Source organism: Zootoca vivipara, chromosome 2 (assembly GCF_963506605.1).
Source record: "Zootoca vivipara chromosome 2, rZooViv1.1, whole genome shotgun sequence".
Taxonomy (NCBI): domain Eukaryota; kingdom Metazoa; phylum Chordata; class Lepidosauria; order Squamata; family Lacertidae; genus Zootoca; species Zootoca vivipara.
Window position 1 is genome coordinate 2,844,880 of NC_083277.1, and position 20,832 is coordinate 2,865,711.

The 20,832-nt window shown below is 45.8% G+C and overlaps 1 pseudogene; it reads left to right on the forward strand.

Annotated features, from left to right (window-relative positions):
• Positions 1–8,625: 8,625 nt before the first annotated feature.
• Positions 8,626–20,820, forward strand: LOC118077751 (oocyte zinc finger protein XlCOF6-like; annotated as a pseudogene).
• The last annotated feature ends 12 nt before the right edge of the window (positions 20,821–20,832 follow it).

Here is a 20,832-nt window from a genome sequence, read left to right on the forward strand (position 1 = left end):
TTGCCCTGCTTCATTTTGAACTCCAAGGCCAAACTTGCTAGTTGTTCCTTTTATCTCTTGATTCCCTACTTTAGCATTCCAATCCCCTGTAATGAGAAGAACATCCTTCTTTGGAGTCATTTCTAGAAGGTGTTGTAAGTCTTCATAGAATTGGTCAATTTCACTTTCTTCAGCACCGGTAGTTGGTGCATAAACTTGGATTACTGTGATGTTAAAAGGTCTGCCTTGGATTCGTATCGAGATCATTCTGTCATTTTTGAGATTGCATCCCATTACAGCTTTTGCCACTCTTTTGTTGACTATGAGGGCCACTCCATTTCTTCTACAGGATTCTTGCCCACAGTAGTAGATATGATAGTCATCTGAACTGAATTCGCCCATTCCCTTCCATTTTAGTTCACTGATGCCCAGGATGTCAATATTTATTCTTGCCATCTCATTTTTGACCACATCCAGCTTACCTCCACTCATGGTTCTTACATTCCAGCTTCCTATGCACCGGACTTTCCTTTCGCTTCCAGGCATATCCACAACTGAGCGACCTTTCGGCTTTGGCCCAGCCGCTTCATCAGCTCTGAATCTACTTGTACTTGTCCTCCGCTCTTCCTCAGTAGCATGTTGGACGCCTTCCGACCTGAGGGGCTCATCTTCCAGCGTCATAATTTTTATATGCCTGTTGTCTTTGTCCATGGAGTTTTCTTGGCAGGGATACTGGAGTGGCTTGCCAGTTCCTTCTCCAGGTGGATCACGTTTAGTCAAAACTCTCCACTATGACCTGTCCATCTTGGGTGGCCCTGCATGGCATAGCTCATAGCTTCTCTGAGTTATTCAAGCCCCTTCGCCACGACAAGGCATTGATCCATGAAGAGGAAATTCTTAGAAACCATCAAAAGACTCTGAGGGGTAAATGCATGCAGCGTATGTGAGTTTCTGTTGTTTGTATGTAACATTGTCTAGACATGTATTTAAAGTAGTGAAGGAAACTTTTCACAATAGTAAGCATAATATAATATTTAATGTTTTGTTATATAGGGAGGAGGAGTGTGTTAGTCTCTGGAGTGTTGCTTCTGAATGAGGATGGAGTGAGAGTGAGCTGGTTCTGGTGTTTGGTGGAGGGAGGTGGAAATGTTTGTATCTGGGAATGGAGAGTTGCACAAAGTGGGGTTGAGACTGGGGGTGTTGATTTGGAAGCAGAGTTAGATTAATATTATAGGAACAGCAGCATCACTCCCACTGTTATAATTGCAATAATGGAACCATGAAGACACATAAAAAACTGAAAGCACCTACTTATATGCCGACGGTCATCTTGAAATCCTCACCTTTTCTTTTGATTTATAGATATATTGTGTATAGATATATTTGGTGACAGGAGAAATAAAAGGGGTATTTAGTGGCCTAACCAGGAAAGGTTCTGTTCCCAGTTGCACGTCTTTCATGAGGAGGGAAGGGGGCACAGGGAAGAAGGGGCCGTACCAGAGCATCTCAAAGCAATGTGCTGCGGGGGGGGGGGGCACGGTGACACAAGTGTGTGTAGAATACTGTCCCCAAAATGACACGGGGAGAAACAATATGGATGAGTATAATGTGGAAGGAGGTTCAGGCTGGTCCCAAACCGAGAGTGCTAAGGGTCAACTTCCTCCAAATCCACCAGCTGCCCCAAGGCAGGAGCCACCTCTGGGCCCAGAGGGTGGAAAGCCTCCCTCCACCTTTGAAACAGGACATGATCCGACAGAGTCCTCTTGGCAGCAGAGCACAATGTGTATTATTGATGTAATTATCTTATTGTTGCTGTTGCCATCATGGACTGGCTGGATGCAGAGGAGGGGGGAGACCCCTCTTTTCGCTCTCCTAAATCTTCCACCATTCCTGCTTCATTGGATTCCATGAGTTCTAGTTTTATGAAAGGGGGGGGGCTTTTCTCTATCCTCTTTCTCCATGCTATCTGATTAGTCAGTCACTCTTTTCTCGTCTTCTCTCCAATCTAAAAGGTCCCAAATACTGAACTGTGCCCAGTACTCCAAATGTGTTCACACCCTGGATCTGCATGAGACCATTAGGATAGTAGCAGGTGTATGTTTTGCTAAATGCAAAATGGTTCTTTTATTAGATTCAGAAGCAATACAAGCGCAAGTGAGTGAGACGTTTTACAAAAATTCTTCTGAGCAGCAAGAAAAATATATGTTCCCATCTCAAGCTACCTGGGGGTCACTTCGGCCCTTTCTACCCCCAGGTAGCTTGAGATGCAAACTCCTTATTGCCATGCTAAAAATATAGATATTATATACAGGCTGTGCTCATGTTTTATGGCAAGACAGGCTTAGCTAGGCCACTCTGCATCAAAGGGTAAAAGGCAGGCCATACACCTCAGGCTTTTACTGAGCAGTGCATAGATAACACATCAAAGACTGTTTATAAGGAATAGAACAGGGGTCCCCAAACTAAGGCCCGGGGGCCGGATGTGGCCCAATCGCCTTCTAAATCCGGCCCGCGGACGGTCCGGGAATCAGCATGTTTTTACATGAGTAGAAGGTGTCCTTTTATTTAAAATGCATCTCTGGGTTATTTGTGCGGCCTGCCTGGTGTTTTTACATGAGTAGAATGTGTCCTTTTATTTAAAATAAATCTCTGGGTTATTTGTGGGACATAGGAATTCGTTCATATTTTCCCCCAAAATATAGTCCGCCCCCCTCCCAAGGTCTGAGGGACAGTGGACCGGCCCCCTGCTGAAAAAGTTTGCTGACCCCTGGAATAGAACATTGGAATGCAGAGCCAGATCTCCCTATCAGATCACTCCCTATCAGATCCATACAGTGTATTTCGAATCCCTTCCTTAAACATCCCCAGCATGGGATTTGCATTTTTCTGAGCCTCTGCACACGGGGTCAACATTTTCCCTGAGTTACCTAACATGACCCCAAGGTCGCGCTCCTGGTCCCTCCCCTCCTATCCTCAGCCTCTATGTGAAATTAATAATTTTTTTTGGCCCAACATGCATCTGTTTAATCTTGCTGACAATGAACTGGAACTGGGGATGTGAAGGCCTGGAAAACCCCCCGGAAAAATTCAGGGGGAAAAAACGTCCCCCCCTGTTTTTTTTCCTGAAGCCTTTTTGTTTGTTTGTTTTTTGAAAAATTGGAAAAATAAAAAATAGATTATGGAATGTTTTATTTTAACATGATGAATAAAATATTTTAAATAAGGGGTTCAAATATTTTATAAATCATTTTTTAAAAAATATGTAAGGTATCAGATTATTCTAATTTCTGTGAGGACAAGCAAGTCCTAGGTTACAAACTGAACTCTCCAATGCAATAAAAAGATACATTTCTTCCTTTATGCTGTTGTCACCAGAAAAGAAAAAGGTTTCAGTTTTTTTTGTTTTTGCATTCGTGTGGTATGCATTGGTTCTGTTCCTCTTCACTAGGCCTCAAAGCACTGGAAGAAGATATAGGGCCTTCAAGTGTATGTGCTGTTGTGGCAATCAGATAAGTGTTATGAAAGAAAAAAGAAATGAAAATATTTTAAACATTAAATGCTGTAAGACAGTCTTTAAAAAGTGAAATAAACTAATTTAAGCATATAGTAGTAGCTAAAGTGGTTAACAGACCACACACATCAGTGTGAGGAAATACAGAAGGTTTCATGGACAAAACATGGGAGGTGGAGTAAGCATGTTGCATAGCAAACAGTGATGAATGCCAAGTTAAATTTCAGTTTATATTTTTTTAATATGCTCGTTGTGATAATTTTATGCCCATTAAAATTGTCCATAGTTATATTTTATGTTTCTAAAGTAACAGAATGACTTTCAATCTGGAAAAGAAAAAAGAAGTGCTAATGTAGCATTTTTCTTCTTCCAATTTTTCCAAAAATCTCCCCCCCCCCCGTGGGGGTTTCCGAGCTTCAAAATTTCCGAAAGTTTTACATCTCTAACTGGAGCCCTGGCAGAATGAATGAATTGTGCCAACCTGGGTTTAATGACAAAGGGACATGTTGTTGTTGTGTTTAATGAAAAAGGGACATGTTGTTGTTGTTGTTGTTGTTGTTGTTGTTGTTGTTGTTCTTCTTCTTCTTCTTCTTCTTCTTCTTCTTCTTCTTCTTCTTCTTCTTCTTCTTCTTCTTCTTCTTCTTCTTGTTACCACACCCATATATTACTTCCAGCATAATATAAAAGATAAGAAAATGTCAAACAAAACAACTCCCTGAACAGGGCTGCCTTCAGAGGTTTCCCAAAAGTTATTTTCTGTGGTACCTCTAGTTATAAACACCTTGGGTTGCAAACCCTTCAGGTTACAAACTCCGCTAATCTGGAAGTCGTACCTCGGGTAGAGAACTTTACCTCAGGATGAGAACAGAAATCATGCGCCAACGATCAACGAGCCACCATTATGACATCACAATAGAAAGGAATTTGTTTCCTCTTGGAGGCTGAGAGCTGTCAACACTGAAGAGAGACTACAATATGTTGTAAATTTCTGAAAGGCTTTTCTCAGGGCTGGATTAAAGACTTTTAAGTTATGAAGAAGATTAAAAAATGAGAGTTAGAAACCAGACCGGACGTGACTTTAAGTATTAAGGATTGGAAATACAGTCAGCACCATTTCCTGCTCTGTTACTCCCATGAAATTTGAGATGACCAGTAAGATGGAAGACACAACATCTGACTTTGTTGACTTTGAAAAACTATTTTTGGAATTACTTTTGGACTTTAGAGATGAGATGCGTAAGCACAATGGAAAAGTACCAATCCCAACAGAGAATGAAGAGAACAAAGTTGAAATAACATCAGACTTGAATCATGAAATACTTTAAGAAGGAGAAGAGGCATGGATCATTGTTCCTCCAGGGGGGGGGGAGACAGGATCCATGTTTGATCCAAAAGACCTTCAAAGAGGAACCAGCATGGAATGATGCCCGCCCAGTGAGAGGGTGGGGGCAGGATGCATGCTGGGGACAGAGTTTGAGGGGAACAAAAAATGGAAGAGGGTTGAAATGTGGAAATACAATTGGATGGTATTGTGCAACTGTTAAAGAATTGGGGGGACAGCAGGGGACAAAGAGGGTAGAGCAGTGGTTGGAATGGGTAAGAGTGGGAGTGGGGTGAAAGCTTTCAACATATAATTTTCTCTGATTGATTAAGATGGTTCGAATCTGGAACGATTTAAGGAGCTGGCTGAGTCTTCTGGAGACACAGATTCCAAGGGAGGGGGGGGGCTGAACTAGATTTAAATGTTTAATTGTGATTAGATGAAATAGTATTTGTTTATATGGATATTTTTGGGAATGAAATATGGGCTTTGGGGAGAAATTAAAGTTAAAGGGATTAGTTATGGTTTTTTGCCTTCAGTTTTATCTGTTTATCTTTGTATTGAGAAATGTTTTTTTGTTCTGACTATCAGTCGAATAAAGTATATTGATTGATGGTTATGGTTTTTTTTTAGAATTAGGTTAATTGATCAATCTGGGAATGATATTAGCAGGCGAATATGAAATTAGAAATGATTTAAGTATAGTTTAAGATGTATTACGAAATTGTTCAAGGTTAAGGAAAAAATATGTTGAATGACATAAGATAGAATGAGAAATTGTTTAAGGTTTATAAAAAATATGTTAGAATGATTCAAGATATAAATAAAAACTGCTTAGTTTGGTTATAAAAATGAACTCACTGAGGGAGATGTGAGGAAGTCTACAATGTTAAGAAACTAGATTTAAGATGATTTCCCCCCCTTTAATTTTCTATGTCCTGTATTTTTTCTTTTTTTGCTTTTTGCTTTTTTCTATTTTGTATTTTTGTATTTTGTTTTATTTGAAAATAAATAAGAATTATTTGAAAACAAAGAACAATAATCATACACCAATAGCATGGCGGCAGCGGGAGGCCCGATTAGCTAAAGTGGTACCTCAGGTTAAGGATGGACTTAACTCAGGTTAAGTTCCCCACTTTCCTCCCTGACTGTAGTTCCCTTATTAATTCTCTCTCAGATTCAGCACAACAGCTCACCTCACTAGCTTCTCTAACCCTCTCTATCTCAAATCCTCTCCACCTCTCTCATCAATTCCACTCCACTCCTCTCATCCCTGCCTGCTTCTCCGTAGATCCCCCTACTTCTGCCTGGAGAGCTCCTATTGGCTATTCACCTCCCTTACAACTTAACTCTTGCTGGTCCCCTAGAGGTGAAACGCCATAGGGGGTCTCTGGGGTAGTTACCTCCATGGCAGGAGGGGGGTCCTTGGGAATTGGGGTACTGTTGGGGTGGGCTGGTCTCTGGCAGAGGTCTGGTCTCCGGGGTGGGCTGTGTCCCGCGTTGGTGGGGTCAATAGAGAGTGGCCGTTATTTTGCCAGTATGTTGGATGTTGTTTGGTGGGGTGGATGAGGAGTGGGGGGAATTTTGGGTGTATGTAGGATTTTGTTTGGTGGGGTGGATGGGGAGTGGGGGGGATTTTGCCACTATGTTGGATCTTGTTTGTTGGATGTCCACTGGAGGGGGCAATGTTTTAAAACCAAAAATCCCGGTTTTTTCCTGTGTTTGGTGTGTCTGCTGGTCAGTGTAACTTCATGTTTACCTGCTCTCATGTGACTCTGAAGTTGTGGCCAAATTTCAGGGCGATCGGGTAAGTGCTTGTGGGAGAAAATTGGGGAATAACACACATGCACCTTCACCATTTATATATAGATTGTGTTGCAACACCTCATTCTTGGCTATGTGAAGGGGGAAGTGTTCAGATAAACATTATCTCTGAGGGCATCAGGAATAAATGGGCTGTTTAGTGGCATAACCAGGAAGGACTCGCCTCCTAGTGGGCAGTGCCAGAGAGACGTCGATGCAGCGGGGAGGCGACCTAAGTGTGTGTTCAATGCTTCACTGTAAGCTCATATCAAATTATCCCCAAGATAACACACATAGGGGAGAAACCCTATGGATGTCTATAGTGTGCGTTTGGCAGGTCAACTTTCTACAAATCTACAAGCTGCCTGGAGGCCGACAGGAAGCTCCCTTTGAACGTCATCGGGGCACATGGACCTGGTGTGGCCACTTCTCAGGGCTCTTTTCAGGAACGGTTGAACCCATCATTCACAAGTGAGGCCTGGTATGCTCTCAAAGGGGTGGGGAAGGGAGGGAGAGGCCCAAAGTCTCTGCCTCCTCCACATCCCCAGGGGTTTAGCCTGTATCTGGACTGCACCACTTCAGCCTGCAAGGAAGACCCTGTTTTCTGGGACACATTGATTCCACCACTTGAGGAAGCAAACCAAGTCAGCCAGGACCCTCCTCCCTTGGGAAAAGGGGTGCACTGGAGAGCAGTCCATCCTGTGAGCTGCCTCCCCTGCAGTCTGAGGCGGGACAGATCCTGCCCAGCCATAGATCCACCGCTTGGGAAAATGAGGACCGAGAATTTGGGCGCAACCTGCGCTATTAGTTTTCCCCTGATGTTTCCTGTAACAGGAATAGCAGCTCTGCTGGGGCACCTCCTTGCATAACAAAATGAATTTCAACAGAGAGAAATGTCAGGTCCTGCACTTAGGCAGGAAGAACCACCTGCACAAAGAGAGGATGGGGGACACCTGGCTTACTAGCAGGACATGTGAAAAGGATCTAGGAGTCTTGGTGGACCACTGGCTTAACATGAGTCCACAGGGTGATGCAGCAACAAAAAAAGATAACTCTATTTTATTATTATTACTATTAATCAAATTTATATACTGCCCTATACCTTGAGGTCTCAGAGCGGTTCACAGAATAAAATCAAAATATAAAACCACAAAATACACAAGCAAAATAAAAACAACAACCCAATACCCCCCCAACAGAAAAAAACATTTTACAAGGGCACAGGATGTCAATCAAATCCACCAAAGGCCTGGTTAAATGGCTATATGGTCTCAGTGGCTAATCCCAATCGACAGTCTACCTGCCACAGGCTGCAGAAACCAATGGCTTCAAGTTGCAAGGAAGGAGATTCTGACTAAACATTTGGAAAGCCTCTCTGACAGCAAGAGCTGTTTGGCAGGGGAACAGACTCCCATGAGAGGTGGTGGGCTCTCCTTCCATGGAGGTTTTTCAGCAGAGGTTGGGTGGCCATCTGTCCTGGATGCTTTAGCTGAGATCCCTTCCTTGCAAGGGGTTGGTCTAGATGACTCTCCAGGCCCTTCCAGTTCTCAGATTCTGTGATGCTATGGTTCTGTACGTTATAATGTCAAGGGATAACACCATTTAGGGTTGTCCTAAATTACTATTCCAAGCCTCAAACGCGCATAACAACTGTTGTTGTAACGGGGACACCCTACGCCACGTTGGGAAATGGGTGTGAAAATGACCGGATCCCCATCTCAATCACTCCCTCCCGGCAAGGGATTAAAAGAGATGAAGAGGGAATGTAACCTTCCTGCCCCGGAGGACTTTTTCGGAGGTGGGGGGGGGTCTCTTTCCCTGCCGCCTCCGGGGATCGAACCTGGGAGATTTATCAGGAAAGAAACAGGATATTCAGAGCTTGTTTGGAAGGAGGAGAATTTGTGTCCTCTGGGAGGGGGGCGTCACTCATTCCTCCCCAAGGATCAGTGAGCTCCACTTCCTAGAGAGGAAGGAAGGTTTAGAGGGGGGAGGGGGCAAGGAGAGAGGGGAGGGGCCGCCACTCACATTCCCAGAAGAGGAGCAGGTCTGCAGAGGAGGAGGAAAAAAGGTGCGAAATGGTTTTTTTTTGGTTGGGGGGAGATTTGGGGTTGTGGGGAGGGGGAGAAGGACGCGCTCCCCCCCCCCCCCGAATCTGCAAACAGGGCAGCTGGGAAGGGACTCGGGAAGGCAGGATTTGGGGCGGGGGATGAAAGGAAAGTAGGGGAGTGCTCCCCCTCCCCCTTCTTTCTGTGGATCGGTCGAGCGGGGGAGGGGGCGCATCCTTGGAGAGCCCCCAGCCCTTTATATATTGCGGCGGGAAAGGAAATGGGAGTAGAATAGCGAGCAAGGGAGGGGGAGCAGAGAGGACAAAGAGGTAGAGCTGCAGGGCGGGGAAGGGGGCGATGGGCGCTATCTGCAGAGGCCCCGATCCATGCAATCCGGCTGCAGATCGGGGACCTCCATTCGCAGGGTTCGCATTGCAAGCCCCACCCCCCAATAGAAATCAGCCTTCCTGCCTTTTACTATGGGAAATGCAGCGGGGGGCCTTTCTGCAGAGGGAGCACCGGCAGGGTTTGCATTGCAAGATGCTCAGCTGTCAAGAGATGCTCAGCTCCCCTGCCCCCCCCCTTGGGCCCCTTTTAGGGAATGGAAATGGGAGGCCCGCCAAGGGGGCCCCCCACCCCCAAACTGAGGCCTCAATTCCGTTCCCCTCTGCATGTTCTGGGTTCCCCCTGGCAGGAATCCCTGGGGCGCTCCTTGTTCTGTCCGGGTACCAAGCCAAGGCTTGGTGGGTCCCTTTTATCTGGAGCAGGGGTGCCTGAACTTTTTTCAAGGAGGGCCAGATTTAATGAAGTGAACATGTATGAGGGCCGACCAAAGTTGTTGACCTTTTTTTTACGATTTTACCCCAAAGTTGTTGACCTTTTTTAGAACACAGAGAGAGTATGCAGATAGATTAGGTCCCCCAAACGCTGGTCTAGAGAGGGAGTCCATGGAAGGCCTGGATAGAGGACCCCCCCCTCTCCCTCCTCTCCCCCTCCTTGCTCAACTGGTGAGGCCCCTCTGGATGGAGAGGTGGGGGCACTTGGGAGCAAAAGCCATCTTGGAGAAAGAGAGAGAGACTTGGGGGCTGCCTGCCTTGACTTCTCCCTCCTGCCCAGGAATCTCCTTGGAGTCGACCAGGGAGAGATCCCTGAACAGGAGGCCTGATCCACCCACCCTCTCCTCCCTTGAAGCTCAGTCCTTGCCCTGCCATAAGTCCCAGGTCAGCTCCTGAATGGGGCGCTGGGGGCTGTTATAGCGAGTCCATCCATTGGGGGAAAGAGGAAAGGGAGGAAGCCCACTTTATTATTTCCGCCCTTTGAAGCTTTTGTCTTGTCAACTAACGTCTCACCTACATGCCTGTGTCTCTGTGGAGAAACATCTTCTAAAGGGTTCCTAAAGGTAAAAGTAAAGAGACCCCTGACCATTCGGTCCAGTCATGACTGACTCTGGGTTGCAGCGCTCATCTCGCATTATTGGCCGAGGGAGCCGGCGTACAGCTTCCCGGTCATGTGGCCAGCATGACAAAGCTGCTTCTGGCGAACCACAGCAGCACACGGAAACACCATTTACCTTCCCGCCAGAGTGGTACCTATTTATCTACTTGCACTTTGAGGTGCTTTTGAACTGCTAGGTTGGCAGGAGCTGGGATCGAGCAATGGGAGCTCACCCCATCGCAGGGATTTTAACCGCCGACCTTCTGATCTGCAAGCCCTAGGCTCTGTGGTTTAACCCACAGTGCCACCCGCATCCCTAAAGGGTTCCTACTGAAGTATGAGTGTAATTGGTTCTGGAAGTCTGTACTTAACCTGAAGCGTACTTAACCTGAAGCGTACTTAACCTGAAGTGAACTTTCCCATTGAAAGTAATGGAAAGTGAATTAATCCATTCCAGATGGGTCTGCGGCGTTCGTAAACAGAGGTGGTTGTAAACCGAGGTATGACTGTATGGCTCTCCCAAAATGGTCAATATGCACCTCCTGAGGTCAAAGGGACCGTGCAGGTGATTAATAAAGATCTAGAGGTCAAAGGGGACAGAATATGGCCCAAGGGGTGGAGGATTATAGTGCAGAGGATGAATAATTTCATGGTGAGCTTAGGAACCTGATCAATAGTGGACAGCAAAATAGAAAAAAAATTCCTTCAGTAGCACCTTAAAGACCAACTAAGTTTTATTTTGGTATGAGCTTTCGTGTGCATGCACACTTCTTCAGATACCAGGTAGTGGTATCTGAAGTGGACAGGTTTATGAACATAGAGCAGCTCCCTTTCTCTCTCCCCCCCCCAATTTTTTTTTATTCCTTTTATAATAAGACATAATACAATAAAGACAGAAACAAAACAAATACATAACAGAAACATTTAACAAAATACAGACAAACATACAGTATTTTTCGCTCCATAGGTCGCACCTCACCATAGGACGCACTTGGTTTTTAGAGGAGGAAAACAAGGGGGGAAATATTCTGAATCAAATGTGGTACTAAACTATTTAACTAAATTAATTAAACTATTTAAACAACCAGTACCATATATCAGCATAATATTTCAAAACGTTTAAAAGGAATCTTATACCCTTCGTTGGGTCCACTTTAACTCTTTGTGTCCCAGTTCCCCGCATGCCCATATTGCCGCTGCTGTTTGTGAGCCTCTTCCTCTCTCATAGAATCATAGAGTTGGAAGAGACCACAAGGGCCATCCAGTCCAACCCCCTGCCAAGCAGGAAACACTATCAAAGCATTCCTGACATATGCCTGCTTAAAGACCTCCAAAGAAGGAGACTCCATCACACTCCTTGGTAGCAAATTCCACTGCCGAACAGCTCTTACTGTCAGGAAGTTCTTCCTAATGTTTAGGTGGAATCTTCTTTCTTGTACCGTGTTTCCCCTTTTTTAATACGTAGTCAAAAAGTAAGGCATGGCAGGGTTTTTAATCGTTTGAGAAATGTAAGACATACCTCGAAAATAAGCCATACTTCCGCGACGTGCGGAGCAAGACCACCTAGCGCCCCAGCCAGCTAGCAGGACCCAGCACGCCGGCCGCAACAGGAGGAGGAAGCCTGCCGGGTTGGGTCGGAGCCCGGAAGCGGCGGCGGCGGCTGCAGCGCCGATAAAGTGTGCAGCAGTGCCGCACGGAACACCGAGGGCACAAGCCGGCAGGACCCAGCTCCTGCAGTGCCGGCCGTGGCAGGAGGAGGAAGCCTGCCAGGTCGGGTTGGTGTTTGGAAGCGGCGGCAGCTGCAGCGCTGACAAAGCGTGAAGCGGCGCCACACTCTCTGTGTGTGCGTGTCCGTCTTTTTCTCTGTGAGCGTGTGCGTCTCTCTCTCCCCGTGCGTCTTTCTCTCTCTCTCCCCCTGTGCGCGCGTCTGTCTCTCTCTGTATATTTGTGATCGCGTCTCTCTCTCCCCCCCCCCCCCACATAGAAAAGGTTCCTCTTCGGCTCGTCATTCAGCCACCCCGGCCTCCTCGCCGAGAGCTGATGCGGCTCCTCTCCCCCTCCTTCCCTTTCCCCCCTCCCTTCCCTTCCTTCCGTCGGTCCGTCAGTTGGGGTTGCGCGCGCCAGAGGCGCAGGCCCAAGCCTCATCCCCCTCACGCTTCCCTCACGAGCGTCTTAGAGCGGGACAGGTCCCTGCCTCCCTCCTCATTCCCCGGCCAGCGTGAGAGAGCCCGGGGAGCAGCCTCTATACCTCCACGCGCACACACACCCGGCCGCCACCGGAAAGAGAGCCCTTGATTCAGGATGGGGAGGAGGGGAAACAGAGAGAATAGAAGAGGCAATAAATGCGCCAAGCATCCTGAGCCAGTGGGACCCAGTTGTACCGGCACTTAAAAAAAAAAAAAGACACCCCCTGAAAATAAGCCACCGTGTGTTTTTTTGAGGGAAAAAAGTTGTAAGGCGGTGTCTTAAAAAAGGGGAAACACGGGTAGTTTGAATCTCGGGTGATTCCCTGCCCGTGACTGAGACAAGCAGCTTGCAATCCTCCGATCCCCAAGCCCCTGTTCCTATATTCTTTGTCCCTGGGGAGGCGTCAGCTTGGTGCGTGGGGGGTTGGGGTGCGTGGTTCCAATTGTCCCTCTTGTTGTGTGGATCCCATCCCCCCTTAAGCCACAAGCACCTCGCTGCTGCTGTCGAATTACTGTGGCTCCTTTTAGGAGCCGACAGCTGAAGGGAATAAAAACAGCACGGGCGTTCGGTCCACGTGTTGTCTTTCCCTGTGCTGCCAGCCTTTAACCTTACTCAACACCCCCATTGTGTTTGTTTGCAATCGGTCCCTGTGGGCTCATTTTAACTGCCCTGCAGCTCAAAGGGACTGCTGTTTCACCCGGGGAGGATTTTAAAACGGTTTCTTGCTTGCTGTTTATTGCAGGAGGTTTTTTGTTTGTTTGTTTGTTTCTTTTACTATCTTTTCTCTTTCCCCCCTCAAAAATCACAGGACCCCGAAATTGTCATGTGATGAAGGGAAATGCCCCTCCCTCCTGCCTGCTGCTGCTGCTTCTACCACTTTCTTATTCTGTCCCCGGATTAGCTCACTCGTCCTTAAAAAACCCATTAGTTCCTCTTGCGAAATAATGTCGCCACCTTCCCTCGCTCTCTCCCCCACCTCCTATTATTGAGGAGAGCTGGCTTGGCTAAACAGCCTCACCAGAAGGTTCCCGGGTGTTTTCACTGGGAACGGGGTTACTTTTAAATGTTCCAGAGAGAGCTTCTGAGGCAGAGCTGAGGGGACAAAGTGTGCTTCGCAGGCAGGAAGGCAGGCAGGCACGAAGCAGCAAGGAAGCAGCCTCATGGCTTCGGCCCATCTTATCTCTCTCCCGATCCTGCTGATCAGCTGCTGAGCGGCTTCCTTTAACACCCCCTGCATTTTCTTTTTTCTTTTTAAAAAAAGCACAATGTGCTTTTCGCCCCTGGGCAATTTGGCTCCAGGGACCGCGCCTTCACTCCATAGGACGCACAGAGATTTCCCCTTACTCTTGAGGAGGAAAAAAGTGTGTCCCATGGAGCAAAAAATACAGTATCAATTGTTTTACCCTCATTTTTACTTAACTTTGTTTTGTGGACTTCCTCAAATCCCACCCTTCTGATTTTCATTTTCAAAATTGTTTTTATCCTTTGCAGTTTTCATATATCAAAACTTCAACCCTTATCCTAGAAACAAAACATTATTTCAAACTAATCATATTTCTAAAACTTTCCTCTCTTATCCCCCCCCCACACTTTTTATCCACCTCCTCCTATCCCCCCATCCCCGGTCCTCCTCCTGCCATGAGAAGATCACAGGGTGAATGGACAGTTGGAGGTGGTCCTTTTTTAAAGTTAAGCCTCCCCCTGCCACCAAGAGGCTCCAGAGCAGAAAGAGGAACAGAAGCAGAAATCCGCTCAACTATCTAATTCCCTACAATTGCTATTTAACTATGCTAAACATATTTCTCAATTCACACATTACATTATCATATTTTCCCTCCCTAGCCTAAATCTCCTTCAAAGAATAAAAAATAAATAAAAGATCCTACAATTAATCATTCCTTTTAATTTCACATATATCATCTACATTTTTCCCTTCAACTTCAGCCTCTTCCTCCCCCCCCCCCGCCCCCCGGTCTCATCATTCTCAATCGATACAGCAAGTTCCATAACATAGCCCAAATTCAAAACCATTTTTATCTAATCCTATAAAACCACAATTTCCTTTTTTTCTTCATCCGACTCCCGTTCTGACCTGTTTTTAGCCCAAAATTCTGTCCTCCCCTCCCTCTGCTCTCCTGATACCATAAAGACTCCCTTGCCAGTCATTAATCATAACATTTTCCTTAAGTCCCAATAATGGTTCTTGTTCTTCTGTCCCTGGGTTAACAAAGTTCCATGATACTACTTTGTAGATTTTGTCTCCATCTTGGAGCCTAACTTCTTTTTTCCTTTAAAATCTTTCACCTTGTTCCCAGGAACTAATTCTTCATTTTTTCTTTTCTCCACTGTAATTTATTGTATTTCCAATCCATCTTCCTTGTCCTCCAATATTTTATTATTCCTTTCCATCTGTAAACTGAGCCAGTGCACTCCACATGTAAATTTCCCATAACATTTTTTAGCACTGTCAGTTGAAACCCAGGTGCTGCTCCGGATGTTGACATTCTTTCCAGCTTCAAGGGCAAAGCCGAGATTTGAGAACAAAGGATAATGGAGTCAGTTTCATAGAACAAAAGTCATAACCAAATTGGCTGAAAAGAAAGTTTCCAAAGAAGTAAAAGAACGATTGCAATTTTAATGACAGCTGTCAAACGTGATTATTTCTTTCTTGCAACAGTTCACCTCCTATTGATAATAAACACATTCCATTCCTTTATGACATCATAATGGTGTCTCGCTGCGTCTCCTGGGTTGCTGATTTTGGGGCAAAGCGATGCTTTTCTTCAAGCCAGTTACACATTTTTGCAGGGATTTTTATTAACAAAAGGATCTTCCCCCCTTTACCCTGCTTCAGAGGGGAATATAGGTCCATTCCTTGGAGGTTTAAAGCACTCAAAATTTCTTTCTGGCTTCGTGGCATGTTACTGCCTCAGTGGGTAGAGATCGACTCCCGTTTTTGGATCTCCTGTGTCCAAAATTTTTCCAAATTTAAGTCCAATGGGTCAAATTACTCACGTTCTATTCCTTTTGCAGAATTTTTTGCCCTTTCGGAGAATTGGCCGCTGCTGTCTCCCAGTCTTGCAGCTTCGCGCTGTCAAAATTAGTGGTCTCTGTCCGCTTCACTCTCAGGGGCTCAAAACAGAGCCAAACCAGGGAGGAGGGAGCCCGTGAATGGCGCCCGCCAGACATTCAGCCCCCAAAACGCTCGATTTGGGGTTTTTTGGGGGGTGGTCCACTGCATTGGAGTGGTTCCCCCCACCTCTGAAGCACCGAGGTCCGCTCCGCTGAACGGACCTCCGACTGGAGAAGATGGTGAGGTCAACCGGAAGTTGAGGGCAGCTCCCTTTCGTGTGAGAAACCTCTTTATTTAAAAAGTAAATACCACATATTCTGAGATAATGCTACTTCCTTAACAATGATTAAGGGTTATAAAAGGTTGATGATGTATTACCATTATTTCACATTAGTTCATTTCCATTTCCCAAAAGTGTGGAACATTGGGGGGGGGGACAGGAGAGAGTGTATGAGATGTTAAAATAAGAGCAGGTGCTGATTGATGTCTGTAATATTCCTTTCTTCTCTTCATAGAAAACAAATAGGATTTCCTCCCCACTTCGCCCTCCAAACCAGACAATGAAGAAGGCAGTCAGAATTCTGTGGGGCCATGCTCAATGTGAATAACGAAGAAGCCATTTAAATACATGGAGTGTGGAAAGAGAAAGGAGAAGCAATTTGAAAGTATGGAGTGTGGGAAGAGCTTCAGTGACAGTGGAACACTAAGAAAATATCAACGGACTGACATGGGGGAGAAGCCATTTAAATGTATGGAGTGTGGAAAGAGCTTCACTACTAGTGGAAGCCTTAGAACACATCAACGGACTCACACAGGAGAGAAACCATTTAAATGCATGGAGTGTGGAAAGAGCTTCAGTCAGAGTGGAGACCTGAATTCACATCATCGAACTCACACAGGACAGAAACCATTTCAATGCATGGAGTGTGGAAAGAGCTTCAGTCACAGTGGAATACTTAGAATTCATCAACGGAGTCACGCAGGAGAGAAACCATTTAAATGCATGGAGTGTGGAAAGAGCTTCACTACTAGTGGAAACCTTAGAATTCATCAACGGAGTCACACAGGAGAGAAACCATTTAAATGCATGGAGTGTGGAAAGAGCTTCACTACTAGTGGAAACCTTAGAATTCATCAACGGAGTCACATAGGAGAGAAACCATTTAAATGCATGGAGTGTGGAAAGAGCTTCAGTGGAACACTTAGAATTCATCAACGGAGGCACATAGGAGAGAAACCATTTAAATGCATGGAGTGTGGAAAGAGCTTCAGTCAGAGTGGAGACCTTAGAAGTCATCAACGGACTCACACAGGAGAGAAACCATTTAAATGCATGGAGTGTGGAAAGAGTTTCAGTCGGAGTGGGCATCTTAGAAGCCATCAACGGACACACAGGAGAGAAACCATTTAAATGCATGGAATGTGGCAAGTGCTTCAGTAGTAGTGGAATGCTGAATTTGCATCATCAGATTCATACAGGAGAGAAACCATTTAAATGCATGGAATGTGGAAAGAGCTTCAGTCAGAGTGGAAAACTTAGAATTCATCAACGGAGTCACATGGGGGAGAAACCATTTAAATGCATGCAATGTGGAAAGAGCTTCATTGATAGTCGACACCTTAGAATACATCAACGGAGTCACATGGGGGAGAAGCCATTTAAATGCATGGAATGTGGAAAGAGCTTCACTACTAGTGGAATCCTTAGAATTCATCAACGGACTCATATGGGGGAGAAACCATTTAAATGCATGGAGTGTGGAAAGAGTTTCAGTCAGAGTGGAAAACTTAGAAAACATAAATGGACTCACACCGGAGAGAAACCATTTAAATGCATGGAGTGTGGAAAGAGTTTCAGTCAGAGTGGAAAACTTAGAAAATATAAATGGACTCACACAGGAGAGAAACCATTTAAATGCATGGAGCGTGGAAAGACCTTCAGTCAAGAGTGGAGACCTTAGAATTCATCAACGGAGTCTCTCATTCTGCATCGCCTGTAGAGGGTGCTATGACCTTGGAATACAGCTCTGGACGTGGTAAGGTTAATGAAGATAGTACAGAAGATCTGGGATTTTTTCTGACTGCTCACATAAATCCAGAACACAATTTTTCGTGTCTGCCTTGTTGTGCTCATCAAAGTAAATTGCTTGATCTGCATTCACTATACCAGTCTGTAAGAACATTATTCTGAATCCTTTACCTTCAGACGCGTATTCCACAAGGATACCTGCTTGCGCTCTGGAGTTAAGCTTGTGTGTATGTTCTTTGGGAAGGTTTGAGTAGCATAGACTTCAAAAGGTGTGCATTTTGCTCCCTTGGTTGGCAATCTGTTCTAGAGATATACAGCAGTTAGGGATGCATCTTTTAATAGGAATCTAGTCGTCTCCATGATAGACCTAAACTTTCAGCTATGAGGTTTTGTTGTGCGGTGTAGGGAATTGTGGTTACATGTTCACTTCCCTCCTTCACATCCCACGTGAGCAGTACTCACCCCCATTGTCAGTCATCAGGATAGCTGGAGCTCTCTGGAACTTGTTCTTCACCATTGCAAGGTAGTTCTGGAACATGTCCACTGTCTCACTCTTTTCCTTGATGAAATATGCAACACGATACTTTGAGAAATCATCAATAAATATTAGTATGTACCTGTTCTTCCCTAGTGAGGGAACATTCATAGTTCCACTGTAGACTCTGTCAAGTCACTGCAGACTATGTCAAGCACTTTGATACTTCTTTGCTCTGTGCAAGGAGGAAATGAAGGTTTTACAGCTTTCTGAGTAACGCAGCTTAGGCACTTTGTTGGTGCTGTGGTGCTCTTTGTCACCTGCGGTCCCCTTGCAAGTTCTCTTTTCTGTCGGTCCTGAATGGCGTTGGTGTCCCTGTGTCCCAGCCTTCTATGCAACAGCTCCAGGTCCGCCCCATCTTTCTGGTTTGAGCGTGACACCTTAGCAGACTGATTCTCTGAAAGATCAACCATACACACACACACACACACTATTGTCATTGTCATAGTACAATGAAAATGAATGTCATCCCATAAAAACAAAACAAAAACACAATTACAGCCACACACACACACCCATCACAACTCCCCAAGATCATATCATTTAGTTACAGCATTTAAGATGGTTATAGCTCTTGGACAGAAACTGTTTTTTAATCTATTCGTTCTTGATTTAATAGTTCTATATCTCTTGCCCAAAAGCAACGGTGCAAAAAGACTATATCCAGGATGAGATTAATCTTTTAAAATATTATTTGCTTTTTTTGAGGCAATGGGATCTGTATATTTCTTTCAGAGATGGGAGAGGATGACAGATAATTTTTTGGGCTGTGGTTATGACCTTCTGGAGCACTTTCCTATCTATGACTGTGCAGCTGGAAAACCAAGCAGACATACAGTATGTAAGAATGCTCTCTATGGAGCCTCGGTAGAAGGACACCAGCAGTCTCTCACTCAGCTTGTTCTTTTTTAAACGTCTGAGGAAATATATTCTCTGCTGGGCCTTCTTCACCAGAGCAGTGGTAATCACGCTGAAGGTCATACGCTGCTCGATGGTAACACCCAAAAACTTAAATACAGCCACCCTCTCCACCTGGTCCCCACCAATATACAGGGGCTGAATGTCCGCCTTTTTCTTTCTGTAGTCCACCACCAGTTCCTTGGTCTTGGCAGTATTAAGGACCAGATTATTATCTCCACATAAACCATAGAGCTGCTCCACCTCGTCCCAATAGGCGGACGCATCCCCCCCAGAAATGAGCCCCACCGCAGTGGTGTCATCAGCAAACTTTATGGTTTTGTTGCTGGAGTGGATAGCTGTGCAATCATACATGTAGAAGGTATAGAGCAGGGGACTCAACACACAACCCTGTGGGGAGCCGGTGTTAAGGCTAAGGGTTATGGATATATATGACCCTATTCTAACCCTTTGGGAGCAGTCTGACAGAAAATTCAAAACCCAGAGACAAATTGAGTTGGAAATTCCAAGCGCCTCTAGTTTGGACATCAATCTATGGTGGAGGATAGTGTTAAAAGCAGAGCTAAAATCCACAAACAGCCTCGCATAACTCCCCGGCTTCTCCAGATGGGACAGAGCGGCATGGAGTGTGGTAGTGATAGCATCCTCCGTTTATGCCATTTATGAGATTGGCTTGAACATACACCTCACCATTCTTAGTCAAATTACATTTCCCATTCCCAAATGTTATCTGGAAAACCTTTGCTGTGCAAACTGGACACACTAAGCATGTTGCAACAGAGTTGTGGAACATGCAAAACTTTCCCCACAGTAGTATCCAGAGCTTCGTTGTTCACATTAAATTTTAAATTCACAGAACAAGCATCTTTAGCTTCAACACCATTGCCACCGGCGATTTCAATGTGAGATTCTGCAATCGCCTCGTGTTCCCACCAAGTGGAAAGTGAGCCATGCCTTTCCAAAGGGAGGCAAAGGTCATGGACAGGACATGGCGGACTGGTGAGAAAGCCAAAGGTGAAACTAAGGGCACGGTGTGCAGACAGCTGCAGCCCGTGCATAGGCAGTGGTTTGCCTCGCCCAGAGGCCGAGCCTTGGCTTGTCTGCGTGCCCCCATGGCCGATCCCTACATCTCCCCCTTTCCTTCCTATATGAGCACAAGGCTCGCAGCATCCATGCGCTGTGCGTGACAGGGCACTCCCCGAAGCGGAGGGGACCATGACGTGAGGGCCAGGTTGACCTTTGCAATGTTGGGAAATGAGGGAACACATTGTATAAATGACGCATAAAACAATAACAAACATAGTATGAGAAACGGTCAGCACGAAATGTGCAAAAAGTGGGGCCAGTGTGGCAGCAATTAATGTGATTTACAATGTTGACAGCAAGTAATGAGCTTTGCAATAAATTGGCAAGAAATAATGAGATGTGCAATAAGTTGGCAGCAAACAGTGAGTCTAGTGTCTCTGGTTATCAAGTTCAGCAAGCTGGCATTGTTCGGCTGCGAGGAGAGCTTTGATGAAACCTCAAGTGGCTGGACACAGTTCTTTCTTGGTCCGAGCTTGACAGAACAGTGTTCTCGAAGCAACCAACATGAGTCTGATCAAACTGCAGGACGCAGTGGAAAACAGGAGTGCCTGGCATGCTCTGGCCTACGGGGTCACAAAGAGCCGGACACAACTGGACGACTAAACCACAGCATCAGCGACAATCCTGCAACGCTTGGTCTCTCTTGGATGGCCCAGTCCTGCCATCTCTTGTAGGGTCAGCATGAAGTCCTGGAATGGAATGGACAGGTGCTGGTGCTTGCCCTGGCGCTGGAGAGCTGGTTGGACTGCCGGCCTCACACTGAGCTGGGACCCATCGATGGACCCATCGAAAGAACAGCAGAGCCTTGCCCCCCAAGTGGTCAGGGGCGCAGGTCAGGTACTGTAGCTGGTGATAAGACGTCTGTGGGGGTCAATGGCCTGGAACCTGCAAAAGCAACCTTCTTCTGGTGC